The sequence below is a fragment of the Montipora foliosa genome, chromosome 13, assembly GCF_036669935.1.
Source record: "Montipora foliosa isolate CH-2021 chromosome 13, ASM3666993v2, whole genome shotgun sequence".
In the NCBI taxonomy this organism is placed as follows: Eukaryota; Metazoa; Cnidaria; class Anthozoa; order Scleractinia; family Acroporidae; genus Montipora; species Montipora foliosa.
In genome coordinates, this window is record NC_090881.1 from 9,889,502 (window position 1) to 9,905,489 (window position 15,988).

The window sequence follows — 15,988 nt, forward strand, 5'->3', positions numbered from 1 at the left end:
AACTACAGATTCTGTTCCGTAAAGGAATCGTCTTATCATGGCCGACAGAGATTTAGAAGGAGAAAAAAAGGAAAATGGCATTTCTGTACCAGGCATAATTGTAATCCACGAAAATAAAGGGTAATTGCTTCTACCTGTCGTGACTATATATTTTACTATTTGACTCTAATTTCCCTTCAGATAATTGTCTTTGAACTGGAAAAATGCAAAGTTCCTCAAGTCTTTTTTACTTTGGAGCCAAAAATGAAGGAGGTGGCTCTTTACGTCGAGTAAAATAAAGTAACAATATCAACAATGGCCTTACATTATTGCCATCCGTTTCCTAGAAGGACGTTAGCGACTACGATCTACCTTTTTTCCTTTCTGAATTTCCATATGACTCCAAGAGCTATGAACAAAAACTAGGCGATTAAAGCGAAAGGCGGGCGAATTTTTCATACATCTTAAAGCTTTTTAAAACTATCAAACATTACTTGCTCTGAAAGCAATACTCAAAATAATGGTCTCTTGAAATTAAGCATTATCTTTCGCCCTGTACACAAAACAGAGATGCATCTTTTTTTCCGGCAGTTGCATTCCCTGTCAGGTCTTTGTGGTGTCGTCGAATTGTCATTGGAGAGGGTTGATTTGTTGTGTGACGCGATGATTGATTTCATGTTTAGCATAGAAGAATAGCTTAACTTGGGCGTGTGTCTGTTGAAGATCACGTTTAGTGCTGGCTGATTATTTGGAAAGCATTTGTCGACAATATTTAGGGAATGTTCTCATAGTTTTGTTTTTACGTTTGCGCTCCGTGGGGGATTATACCATGTGATGTTCCTCTGGCGATTTCTCTTGCGCTTACTTGGTGCTTGAGTGGGTTGAGGATTATAGGTGACTTTTGTTTGTATCCGCTACTATTTAGTGCTTCTTGTAGGGTGAGATAGATTCATTGAGAACTCCTTGGTTTGATGAAATGCTCCTTAGTCTCTTATTAGAAGTGTTCTCTGGGATGTTTCTCAGGAGTGCTGGTGGATGGTTGCTTTGGCAGTGGACTTACATTAAGTTATTGTTAGGTTTCATGACCCACTTGTCTTGCTTCGACTGTAACTTTGAGGCTGTTAGATTTAAAAATGTTGGAGACTTCTTGCTTTATTTTCTCAATTTCTCCTGGTGTTGCTTTGCACGCAGCTAAACCGTCGTCACGGTAGAGGCCTATTTAATCTTTGAATTTTGAGGTCAGTAAGGACAAGATGTATGCACTAACTAGTTCTCAGGTTTCAGGGTCGTCGTATGAATCCATCGTCACATCAAACAGTTAGCATTCGTTTTTGCCCATGGTGAGTTCTGGTGGTATAGGATTGACTTTTTTGAATGAATGATAATGTGGCAATGTTGTTGAGTAACGTTGGTGAATTGGGATGCATAGTCTAGCGCTTTCATGAGAAGTTGCTTTGAGATGGATGGGTAGAAGTCACACACGTTGAAGGTTATGAAGGCGTGTTGACCTTTGTTTGGTATTGCGTTGAACCATTCTATGCCGTTAGATGTGCTTTTACACAGGTTTACCATTGTGGCCTGTATGACTTTCTTTTTATTTCATCGTAGATTTTCTTGCTGATCATTCCAATTTCTGATTTGCTAGGGTTTACTTCTGGGTTGCACAAACCCAGTCGAAATATAGGTTTCATTTCTCCATTTCCGTGTCGGGAGAAGTCTTTCCTGTCACTCCCCTATTAAGTGGTGTCTTTGTTCATAGAGTCTCGGGTTTCAGGGGGTAGGTCAAATGCGTAGATCTCTCTGGTGAAAAATGGTACAATATTTAATTAACCTGCAATGGCGTCGAAGTCATTGAAACACAAATGGGGTTTTGGTGGATCTTTAAACAAAATATACCCTTATGGAGCTCAAGAGTGGAACGTCAATTGGATAAACAAGACAGGCTGTGGAAAATAAATATCTGGAATCTTAAAAGCCACGAGTAAGGGACTTTGACAACCATCTTTCGCCCGTCGAGCCGTGATCAAAGTGAGCTTTATTTCTAATATTTTAGCAAGGGTGATGTTATGTATACAACACTGAAACCAAATGGAAAATTCTCTGGTAACTTATGGGTTCAACAAAGACAGAGAAGGAATCGAATACCTTAAGTGGATCTGTGATCTCTGTTATCTGGCTATTTATATTTATTTGTACTCTGCACAGTCTTCAGGTAAAAAAAAGTAATTGGAAATGTGATAGCCAATAATTATTTGAAAGAAAGCTTGTCGTCTAATTAGTGCTTCATTTTTCAAGGAAAAGGTTCCTCGGGAAAGTTTTTGATCTCGAAATTTAATTTCGTTGCGTATGGTAATTTGACACGATTGGGTTTCTTGTCTTCACGCACGCAATGAAATGGGGAGTGTTTTTGCCTCTAGTAGAAAAGATATTATTTCTTTCAATGAAATGTTTGCTGGAAAAGGTGGCCTTTATGAATTCATCATGTTGTGTAATATTTTTGAGCTTAACAAATTTGTATACGTGCGTTGAAATATGATTTGTTTCTCTCTGACAAATAATAGGTAGCCAAGTTTTTAACCACAGAAAAATATCTGTTTTGTCATTATAGTGTAAAATGAAGTTCAGTTGGCAAGCCAACAATATTTCCTTAACTTCCTTGTTAATCCAATTTATTGCTACGACTTTATACTAGTGCGAATATTGTGCACATTATTCATCCTTTTTGCGAATTTTGAGTGTCATGAAATACATCATTTGCGTGAAATAGCTCCTTTATCACGAAGATAAACCGTTTCTAACCATTTCTAACCATTTCTTTTGCTTTTGTGCTTGTCAGCATTGTGATTTGCGATAGTTCGTAAATATTTGTTTTGTATCTAATAGATGTTCACATTTTCAATTACATGGTCACTCAACCTCATGATTGTGTTAATAGTTCACCCTGAAGTCAAAATAGATACGTTTCTCAGGAACCCGACAAAGAAGGCTTCCAGACCGGACAGGTGAAAAGTAAATGTTCAGGTAAATATTGCAACAAAATTAAAAAACCAAAGACGAAAGTTTCTTGGTTAAAAAGTACGTTGTTTTACTCGGGAAACGACGAACGATTAACATTCTTCCCTGTAGTTCATTCAGTTAACACAAGGTGATCCCGTGCACTTTATGGTTAGCTAGCACGTGATCAATTACTTCCTTTTGACAGAACATCATGACCTCTTCCTTGATTCATAAAAGTCCGAGACTGCAGACATTTTCGTGTTTTTACTATCGATTGTCATTAATCTTTCGATGAGAATTCGATTCAGAGTTATGTATAAAAACTGTTATATTTTTCTTCATGTCTTTTGGCTTGTCTTTTACTGCTAACTCCTGGCTTTTATGGTGCTTTTTGCTGCAAACGAACAAATGAGTACCGAATATGAAAAGGGTACAAGGGTGTGATTATGGCTAAATAGCACAATACTAAGATATGACTTTTGACATTCTGATTCTTTAGATCCTCTTTCTGAGAAACGATTCCTCGGATTGCTCCGATTATAAGATTATTCCGATTATAATGAATTTTATTCTTCAATTTTTCCGATTCTCTGGTTTTTTCAAATTATACGATTATTTGCGCTTCAGCAATCACAGCTCATATTCGGGACAAATGATGTACTCGTGCCAGTACACCCCAAATACCGTTTGGATTTTTTAGCTACACTCCAGGGAAGAAAGGCAAACAAAACATCGGTTGTGGAATATCAGCTTAATCGATAAAATGCAAACCAAAATATCATAAGTCTCTATAATTGACAAATCATTCTTTCGTTTACAAGATTTGTGTCTCCAAAGTTTGATATTAATTTGAAGCAAAGCCAGCGAAGGAAACTAAGCACATTTTCCATGTGCAAATAACGTGGTAATATATTCACTTGTTTAATTTAAAAGATGTGAAAATTAACAATGAACTCACCACGAAAAAAAACCTTCTGATTGAAATGGTCAATCATTAAAAAAGGCATAGAGAACAACATGAAGAGCGCAAGTGCTACATATGTGAAAAATGCCCCTTACTTTCTCAGATGATGATTTGGTTTGGTCGCAAGTTTCGCCTTTGTCTTCACGTTTCGGTCGGCATGTTGCTTTGGCAAGTTCCGGTTAAATACTCGGAAACCATCTAAAAGTCGAACTTTGACGCCCAACTTCATCCACAGAGGGTCTTCTCGGCTTTCAACATGGCGGATGGTCGATCGAAGACCCTGGCACACAGTGATCTAAAAAGACCGCTGATTGGCGTTTTTATCGCATCAACTCTGATTGGTTTACGTGTCCAAACAAAAACAAAGAACACAAGCAATCCGAGAGCTAGAAGATGAACACACTTCGTGTTTAATTATTTGAAAAATTGAGCTAAGCTAGGTGACTTATTTCCATAATTCCTTTATAGCTAGTCGCTGGATGAGCGCAAACTGGGTTGCCTGTGGTACGTGTTACACAAAAAATAGAAGGCACTGAGTTGGGTGGTATTAAACTGCGGCATTCCTTTTATTTTTTTCAAGTGGGGCTTCATTTAGACCATTTGAGTGGGTCACTCAGACGTCGTGCCAGCAGTGGCCCTTCAGCTCACATGTTCTCACGTTGATTATTTTGTAGTGTCCTGTCCCGTTTACAGGCTTTTTACCCTTTGGTAATAAATTCAGTTTAACCCTTTGGCTACCAGGGATTTGGCCGAAAAACACGTTTTGAAGCTAGTTGAGGGGTTTTTTGGTCACTGTCGTGCTGTTTAAGAGCTAAATCTCCCTACAAGCCCGTTCCCAGGTTGTACACTCCGCGGCCTTTTCAACCAGGTGCAAAATAAGCGCTTGCAAAGTTCGGGCATGCGCAGAAAACAAAATTTCGACATAGTTTTTGGGTTTAAAAGTAGCACAACACTTTCGACTTTCACTTTTCGCTTTCTCTCCTTCCCTCTCTTTTCGCTTTCTTTGCCTCATTTTTTTTTTGAACTTGCTGGGCATTTGGTAGGCTTTATTTTGGTGGGAAGAGTTTCTGAGAAACCTTTCATCATCTTAGAATTAGGTGCTCAGAAAGGTAGGTGGGTAATGGAGCAAGCTTTTTATGGAGATTTTCAGGTCAGTGTTACATGTTTTTTTTGGCCGTTTCTCCAGTTTCCTTGACTCAATTGTGCTCATTCTGGTATAGTTTGAAAGATCTCTTCTCCCTGCACAAGTTAGTGAACAAAGCTGTTCCTGACCGTTAAAAGTGATGACGTCACAAGGGGTAGATGGGACCGTGGATAAAGGTGGACGTATTTGGCCAGATAGTAATCAAAGGGTTAAAGATAACGAAACACGCTCTTGAGTAAAACTCACCGAATTCTTCTTTAAATAGTCTGCAAAACAACTAACTGCATATTCCTCTGACGGAGGTTTCCCTGCATGTTATGCATGTCTTGCTGTTGCACTAAGCAAACGTTTATTCCACACACTAAGGAAGGACTATCATAAATATTTTTGCTCTTTGGCCACTTTAATTTCAGCAGGAAAAGAAAACAAACAGCGGTTAAGGACTAAACATGTTTTTTCCGCTTCACAATTCTTCTTCTTGTCAGTCTAATCTGATGCCAGGTCATTTTTTTTTTTTTTTGGCTTAACGTTTGCACCAAGAGGTACCGTAAAGCCGGGAGTCAACAGTAAAAGGCAGGGAAAAAGGTACCCTAAGTGCCGGAGATTTTTTTCTTCAAGGTCCAAGAGAACGCTCCGCGATTCCAAATGAACGGTCCAGGACGAAAAAAAATACCTCTGATCGCACAACCACAGAACCTCATTTCCATGTGTACAGATTTGTCGTCACGGTGTTGTCGTCAAACCAGTTTTAGCGCCAATATGAGACTGCTTCCCACGAGACGCATTGAAGCGCATCATTAACATTCCTGAAAATTGTGATTACATTGATGGCTATTCATTTTAACAGCTTTAATAATTTTGGAGCAATTATTGATTTTCCATGGGTAAGATTGATTGATGAACGAAATGATACATTTATGAAATGCATGCATTGTACATTGCACTACGGGTAGGTATGAAATCAAGTGAAACTGTGTTGCCTCGCAGTAATGAGCGCAATTTACTATTTCGTCGAGAAGCCTGAAAATTTTCAGGGCTTCAACGGGGTTTGAACCCGTGACCTCGCTATACCGGTGCGACGCTCTAACTAAGTGAGCTATGAAGCCACTGACTTTCGGAGCTGGTTAGAGCGTCGCACCGGTATCGCGAGGTCACGGGTTCAAACCCCGTTGAAGTGCTGAAAATTTTCAGGCTTCTCGTCGCAATAGTAAATTGCCTTCACAACTGCGAGGCAACACAGTTTCACTTGATTTCACAATTGGTTTATTTGATGAAAATTCTTTTCCCTCAGAGCGAAACTTTACTTTTAAACTTGCGTAAAACAGGATACTGTAATAGCAAAGAGCTAGAAATCACTGCCTAAATTAAATGGACGATTGAAGTGCGAGAAAAGTTTGTCTGTCCTTACCATCTTTCGACCGACCTCGACCGTTGATTTGGAATCGCGGAGAGTACTCTCCGACCTTGAAAAACAATTCTTCTGGCACCCAGGGTAGCCAAAATACCAACGAAGAAAAAAAATAACATAGTTTTTATAGAAAACTCTGAATTTCTAATCCTCAGCGAAAGATTAATGGCAATCGATCGTGAAAACATTAATTTCTGCAGTCTGTGATTTCTATGAATCTAGGGGAGGTTAGTCCACAAGTGACTGGAACCATCTTAGTTGGACAGATAAACGTAGTTTCTGAAATTTAGAAATTTTCGGGTCCCCGGTATCATACTACGTTATTGCCTTAAATATTATGAATTATCAATGTCATGCACAAGTGGTGCACCAATAACTTTTTTAGGAAGGGCTTTAATTAAGGACTCCCCTTCTACACGGGTTGCAATGATAGTAACGTGAGGTACTTAAATTGTAATAAATAGCTCAAAGAAGCATTTGCATGCGGCCAATCTTTTTGTCCGAATAGACCTTTTCGCAGATACGGCGGCTATTTTGATTTCTATTGTTTCAAATAGCTATTATGGGATGCCCAGAGGGCAAATACGTATTAGTTTGCCTCCTGAAAATCCCATAATGTCTTTCGAAACAATAGAAATCAAAATGGCCGCCGTATCTGAATAAAGGTCTATTAATTGGAGAAGGGGCAGATATGTCCAGGTAACCAGATGAATGATGATACGTGCTGGTAACTAGTTTCATGACGATTTTGAATAAAGAAATATCCCAATGCTCTTCACTCCAATTTTAACGTCACTCATGATCACATCTGAGAATACGGACATATTTACCTCACAAAGTGCCTGCCCCCTATACTCTGGCCCTCAAGTAAAGAGAAATAGCTGCATTTATTCTTACAAGTCCTGCCAAATTAACTACTGATAATAGTTGCATTTGTAGATTTTGGTATATTTGATAACTATTAACAACTATTGCTGCATTTGTAAACTCTTACGCACATGACAATTAGGACAGCAAGCTTCCTAAGAGTTTTAGTAGTTCAATGTGTAGAGCAATCGATTTCAGTCGCCCGTCGCCCGTCGCCAAGCAAATGGTTTCCCATCCTTCCCACGGGCACATTACACAATAAAACATCAAAAGTTTCGGCCTTGTTAACACCTCAACGTCTTTAAAGTATATCCCAATAATGCAAGGACCAGCCCAGGAAGCGTTTGTTTGTAACTCTACTTTTTATTCATGGTCTTAATTTAGACAAATGTATAGTGCAGCTCTATATGTCTGTAATTGCTTAAGTCTATGTTAGTCTGCCCACGAGTTAATTACAAATGAGAGAGAAGTTGTGGAACGACAGCTGGGGGAAATCCTCCCTGTACGTCCACTTGCCCCATGGAGGAAAACCCCGGGCAGATGAACCCCACAATCAAAGAGCGCACAGAATGGGTCAGAGCAGAGTTTGCAAAAATGCAAACCAAAACTATTGTAGATGAAAATAGATTCAGGAACAGGTGAGAAAAACGTTTTATTAAAATACATGTTTTAACATTTACTTAAGAAAGACACTCATTCTGAAAAAAAAAAACTGATCCGTTTGACTCTTCCTCCAAGAAACTTCGAAGGTGAAAAAGGTTTAAATCGATTTAATACTATTCTTTGAGGGTAAATTTTGACTCTGGCCTTGATGGGTTGGTTATAATAGCTGTTTAACTTAAGTCTTAAGTTTTTATCATATCTTTCCCTACTTTGCACCCATTAATATCTCTTATGGCCCAACGCCAAGGAGTTTGTTAACTTTCGCACGCCGGTGTTTCATGCACGCATTCACTTTTCTTTATTAGTAGTGTACCAGATCTTGTGCAAATATATGAAACGATATTATCTCCCTAAAATATAACATTTTCAACGCAGCACTCACCCATCTTATCGTACATTTCATAAGTCCCCGAAGAACACCGGATCACATGAGACGATAATCTCTTCCTGGCTAATAATTCGTTAGCAAACGCGCTCGCACCATCTTATTTCATGCATTTATTATGAACCATTATTTGGTACAGCGCACGCCATAATATCGTGTGACATTTAACTTAATTAGGTAATTTCCCGAACACCATCGTATCGTACATTCATGTGAGCACGCAAATTAAAGCCATTACAGCTATCCCCCCTTCACTCACTGTTTTGCAGATCATAAAATAGTAGGACAGTATCATTATCAATTTATTCCTATATTAAGTTCTTTGCTAACATGTGTGTCTCATTTATATTATTATTATATTAGTCCCTACTTATTTACTTATAAGTACTATGATAATGCGCCAAGGCCATTTAACGTAATGATAAATTTCTGTAACAAATTCTGTAGTTGTTTAGAACTAAGTTGATTGGTAATGCGCGCACACTGCCATGACATCATTACTCTCACTTATTCACTTGCAAGTTATTTTCTAACGCGCTCATGCTGTTGTCACGTGATATTAGTACCATTTACTTTTGAGTTGTAGTAAAGTGTTACAAAATACCCACGCACCATCACATCATATGATATAGGGCACTGTACCATGATCATCTAATTATTCTTAAGTAAGTTGTTTACTAATGCATGTCGTCATGTCATATGATATCATACCCTTCAGTACAGTACGTCATACGCGCTTCACCATATCGTATATTGCTGGTTTTCACTCACGTGATCAACAGCCATGTTTTTCAACGAAAACAAAAGGAAGCGTTTGCATAATAATAGAATTAAATTCCCGGAGGATTTGGTCGGGGCACCAACATGGCCGCCTTTTCTTTGTTTAGGGCACCAACATGGCGGTCGTGACGTCATGTGAAAACCGAGAATTATAAAGCTCTAGTTCATTGTTTACTTACGAGTTACTTGCTGACCGATGAGCGTTTGCCATCAGATTGCATAATATTTTAGACCAGCTTTCTAAATTACTGAAAACCCAAATATGCCGATGCGCATATTCCATTAAATACCAGTAAACTTATAAATATCTACTTGATCATTTTTAAGTTGTTTACTAATGCGCGCGGTCAATTATATCGTAGCATTTTTTTACATTACACCCTCTAATTGTTTATTTGCATCCAAGGCGCGTATCATGTATGATATTATTATCTTCCTCTTATTTATCAGAAATATGCAGCACGCACAGAACATTCAATGATAAGTTCTTGTTAATCTTCTTATGTATATGTAACGTATCGCCTGACGTGCGCTCGATGTAAAGTCATATGATATTATGCCCCTCTCACTCAGTGACTCTTAGGGGCATGACAATTAGGACAGCAAGCTTCCCAAGAGTTTTCGTACTTCAATGTGTGCAGTAATCGATTTCAGTCGCCCGTCGCCCGTCGCCAAGCAAATGGTTTCCCGTCCTTCCCACGGGCACATTACACAATAAAACATCAAAAGTTTCGGCCTTGTTAACACCTCAACGTCTTTAAAGTATATCCCAATAATGCAAGGACAAGCCCAGGAAGCGCTTGTTTTAAGTCTACGTTTTATTCATGGTCTTAATTTAGACAAATGTATAGTGCAGCTCTATATGCCTGTAATTTCGTAAGTCAATATTAGTCTGCCCATGATCATGAGTTAAGTACAAATGAGAGAGAAGTTGTGGAACGACAGCTGGGGGAAATCGCCCATGTACGTCCACTTGCCCCACGGAGGAAAACCCCGGGGCAGATGAATCCCACAATCAAAGACCTCACATACTGGGTCAGAGCAGAGTTTGCAAAAATGCAAACCAAAACTATTGTATATGAAAATAGATTTAAGAACTGGTGAGAAAAACGTTTTATTAAAATACATGTTTAAACATTTACTTAAGGCAGACACTCATTCTGAAAAAAAAAAAAAAAAAACTGATCCGTTTGACTCTTCCTCTAAGAAACTTCGAAGGTGAAAAAGGTTTAAATCGATTTAATACTATTCTTTGAGGGTAAATTTTGACCCTGGCCTTGATGGGTTGCTTATAACAGCTGTTTAACTTAAGTCTTAAGTTTTTATCGTATCTTTGCCTACTTCGCACCATTAATATCTCTTATGGCCCAACGCCAAGGAGTTTGTTAACTTTCGCACGCCGGTGTTTCATGCACGCATTCAGTTTTCTTCATTAGTATAGTACCAGATCTTGTGCAAATGTACAAAACGATATTATCTCCCTAAAATATAACATTTTCAACGCAGCACTCACCCATCTTATCATACATTTCATAAGTCCGCGAAGGACACCGGATCACATCAGATGATAATTTGTGCGTGGCTAGTAATTCGTTAGCAAACGCGCTCGCACCATCTTATTTCATGCATTTATTATGAATCATTATTTGGTACAACGCACGCCATAATATCGTGTGACATTTAACTTAATTAGGTAATTTCTCGAACACCATCGTGTCGTAGAATGCTATTACATTCATGTGAGCACGCAAATTAAAGCCATTACAGCTACCCCCCCCCCCCCCTTCATTCACTGCTTTGCAATTTATTCCTATATTAAGTTCTTTGCTAACATGTGTGTCTCATTTATATTATTATTATATTAGTCCCTACTTATTTACTTATAAGTACTATGCTAATGCGCCCAGGCCATTTAACGTAATGATAAATTTCTGTAACAAATTCTGTAGTTGTTTAGAACTAAGTTGCTTCGTAATGTGCGCACACTGTCATGATATCATTACTCTCTACTTATTCACTTGCAACTTATTTTCTAACGCGCTCATACATACATACATACATACGTTTATTGTAACTCCCAATTTGGGCTTTTCGGTTACAATGTCTAAAAATATATATAAATTAAAAAGAGAAAAAGGAATAATATAATAAACGTTACATTTAAAAGCTAGAATCAGTTACAAAAGACCTCTGAATATAATTTACAAGTTAACTGAACACAAATGTCCTCCACTTAATAGCTTCTGCGCTAAACGGCGCCTGAAGCATTTTACACTGTCCGCAGCTTTCAAATCATTACAAATACTGTTCCAAAGTTTACATCCACGATATGTAAACGAACGTTGTCCATATGACAGACGACATAAAGGGATGTGTAAAAGATTACATGATCGCGTAGCCCTAGTATGAATTTGAGAGCGAGATACAAATATATTAGCCAGATATTTCGGGACTAAATTATTAAGACATTTACATACCATTACAGCATCGTTGAGAAGGAGTCTGTCCTTAACAGTGAGCCAGTTGAGGGATCTTATGCCGTCTGACATGTGATCATATTTCCTGAGACCTAACACGATACGCGCAGCAAAATTCTGTACTAATTGGAGTTTCTTCACATTACTTTGAGATGTGTTAGCCCATACAGTTGAGCAATAAAAGAGTTTACTAAAAACAAAAGCGTTCATCACTAATAAAAGAGAATTTCTGTCCAGAAGGTGTTTAATTCTACTGATCTGTTTTAACTTAAATAGACAATTAGAGGTAGTTTTAGCAACATGATCGTTGTAAGTTAAGGACTGGTCGATGAGAACACCGAGGTCCTTAGCCACAGAAACTGGTGTTATTTCCTTCCCTAAAAGTGAGATCGACACTGGAGGCAATTTACGCAGTAATTGAGGCACTCCCACGAGTAAGACTTTGGTTTTCTCCGGATTAATTAGTAAGGAATTTTGGCAGCACCATCTACAAATTTCTCTTAGGTCTTCATTCAAACAGCGGAATGCATAGCTTATGTCAGTTGAGCGGAAAGAAAGGTAAAGTTTACTGTCATCAACGTAACACACAGACTTACAATGGCCTGGAACAGCCAGGAGATCGTTTACATAGATGGTAAATAGTACAGGTCCCAATATAGAACCTTGTGGAACTCCATATTTTAGGGGAAGAGAGGCTGAAACAGCATCCACAATCCGTACTCTTTGGCTACGACCAGACAGGTAACTGTGAAACCACTCCAGGCTAGATGACGTAATACCTATTTGTTGTAGTTTCTGAAGGAGAATATCGTGTCGGACACTGTCAAATGCCTTAGACATATCTAACAGAACAACAGCAGAGACTTCACTCTTATCGATAGACATAAGAAAATCATCTGTTACATGTAAAAGAGCAGTTTCTGTAGAATGAAATTTACGATTGCCACTCTGGTGCTCAGACAACTTCTTATTGGTGGTTACAACTTCTTATTGGTCACGTGATATTATTACCATTTACTTTTGAGTTGTAGCAAAGTGTTACAAAACACCCACGCACCATCACATCATATGATATAGGGCACTATACCATGATCATCTAATTATTCTTAAGTAAGTTGTTTACTAATGCATGTCGTCATGTCATATGATATCATACCCTTCAGTACAGTACGTCATACGCGCTTCACCATATCGTATATTATAAAGCTCTATTTAATTGTTTACATACGAGTTACTAGCTGACCGATGAGCGTTTGCCATCAGATTGCATAATATTTTAGACCCGCTTTCTAAATTACTGAAAACCCAAATATGCCGATGCGCATATTCCATTAAATACAAGTAAACTTATAAATATCTACTTGTTCATTTTTAAGTTGGGCTAATGCGCGCGGTCAATTATATCGTAGCATTTTTTTACACTACACCCTCTAATTGTTTATTTGCATCCAAGGCGCGTATCATGTATGATATTATTATCTTCTTCTTATTGATCAGAAATATGCAGCACGCACAGAACATTTAATGATATGTTCTTGTTAATCTTCTTATTCATATGTAACGTAAAGCCTGACGTGCGCTCGCTGTAAAGTCATATGATATTATGCCCCTCTCACTCAGTGACTCTTAGGCGCATGACAATTAGGACAGCAAGCTTCCTAAGAGTTTTAGTAGTTCAATGTGTAGAAGCAATCGATTTCAGTCGTCCCTCGCCCGTCGCCAAGCAAATGGTTTCCCATCCTTCCCACGGTCACATTACACATTAAAACATCAAAAGTTTCGCCCTTGTTAACACCTCAACTTCTTTAAAGTATATCCCAATAAAGCAAGGACAAGCCCAGGAAGCGTTTGTTTGTAAGTCTACTTTTTATTCATGGTCCTAATTTAGACAAATGTATAGTGCAGTTCTATATGCCTGTAATTGCTTAAGTCTATGTTAGTCTGCCCACGAGTTAATTACAAATGAGAGAGAAGTTGTGGAACGACAGCTGGGGGAAATCCTCCCTGTACGTCCACTTGCCCCATGGAGGAAAACCCCGGGCCAGATGAACCCCACAATCAAAGACCTCACAGACTGGGTCAGAGCAGAGTTGGCAAAAATGCAAACCAAAACTATTGTAGATGAAAATAGATTCAGGAACAGGTGAGAAAAATGTTTTATTAAAATACATGTTTTAACATTCACTTAAGAAAGACACTCATTCTGAAAAAAAACTGATCTGTTTGACTCTTCCTCTAAGAAACTTCGAAGGTGAAAAAGGTTTAAATCGATTTAATACTATTCTTTGAGGGTAAATTTTGACCCTGGCTTTGATGGGTTTGGTTATAATAGATGTTTAACTTAAGTCTCAAGTTTTTGTCATATCTTTGCCTACTTTGCACCCATTAATATCTCTTATGGTCCAACGCCAAGGAGTTTAACTTTCGCACGCCGGTGTTTCATGCACGCATTTACTTTTCTTTATTAGTAGTGTACCAGATCTTGTGCAAATATATGAAACGATATTATAGCCCTAAAAGATAACATTTTCAACGCAGCACTCACCCATCTTATCATACATTTCATAAGTTCCCGAAGGACACCGGATCACATGAGATGATAATCTCTGCCTGGCTAGTAATTCGTTAGGAAACGCGCTCGCACCATCTTATTTCATGCATTTATTATGAATCATTATTTGGTACAGCGCACGCCATAATATCGTGTGACATTTAACTTAATTAGGTAATTTCCCGAACACCATCGTATCGTATCGTAAATTTATGTGAGCACGCAAATTAAAGCCATTACAGCTATCCCCCCTTCACTCACTGTTTTGCAGATCATAAAATGGTAGGACAGTATCATTATCAATTTATTCCTATATTAAGTTCTTTGCTAACATGTGTGTCTCATTTATATTATTATTATATTAGTCCCTACTTATTTACTTATAAGTACTATGGTAATGCACCCAGGCCATTTAACGTAATGATAAATTTCTGTAACAAATTCTGTAGTTGTTTAGAACTAAGTTGATTGGTAATGCGCGCACACTGCCATGACATCATTACTCTCTATTTATTCACTTGCCAGTTATTTTCTAACGCGCTCATGCTGTTATGTCACGTGATATTATTACCATTTACTTTTGAGTTGTAGCAAAATGTTACAAAACACCCACGCACCATCACATTATATGATATAGGGCACTATACCATGATCATCTAATTATTCTTAAGTAAGTTGTTTATTAATGCATGTCGTCATGTCATATGATATCATCCCTTTCAGTACAGTACGTCATACGCGCATCACCATATCGTATTTTATAAAGCTCTAGATAATTGTTTACATACGAGTTACTTGCTAAGCGATGAGCGTTTGCCACCAGATCGCATAATATTTTACACCTGCTTTCTAAATTACTGAAAACCCAAATATGCCGATGCGCATATTCCATTAAATACAAGTAAACTTATAAATATCTACTTGTTCATTTTTAAGTTGTTTACTGATGCGTGCGGTCAATTATATCGTAGCAATTGTTTACACTACACCCTCTAATTATGTATTTGTACCCAAGGCGCGTATCATGTACGATATTATTATGTTCTTCTTATTTATCAGAAATATGCAGCACGCACAGATCATTTAATGATAAGTTATTGTTAATGTTCTTATTCATATGTAACGTATCGACTGACGTGCGCGCGCTGTAAAGTCATATGATATTATGCCTCTCTCACTTAGTGACACATGACAATTAGGACAGCAAGCTTCGCAAGAGTTTTAGTAGTTTAATGTGTAGAGCAATCGATTTCAGTCGCCTGTCGCCCGTCGCCAAGCAAATGGTTTCCCATCCTTCCCACGGGCACATTACACATTAAAACATCAAAAGTTTCGGCCTTGTTAACACCTCAACGTCTTTAAAGTATATCCCAATGATGCAAGGACAAGCCCAGGAAGGGTTTGTTTGTAAGTCTACTTTTTATTCATGGTCTTAATTTAGACAAATGTATAGTGCAGCTCTATATGCCTGTAATTTCTTAAGTCTATGTTAGTCTACCCACGAGTTAATTACAAATGAGAGAGAAGTTGTAAAACGACAGCTGGGGGACAAACCTCCTTGCACGTCCACCAGCCCCATGGAGGAAAACCCCGGGCCAGATGAACCCCTCAGTCAAAGACCTCACGGGCTGGGTCAGAGCAGAGTTTGCAAAAATGTAAACCATAACTATTGTAGATGAAAACAGATTCAGGAACAGGTGAGGAAGACGTTTTATTAAAATACCTGTTTAAACATTTACTTAAGAAAGACACTTTCATTCTGAAAAAATAAAA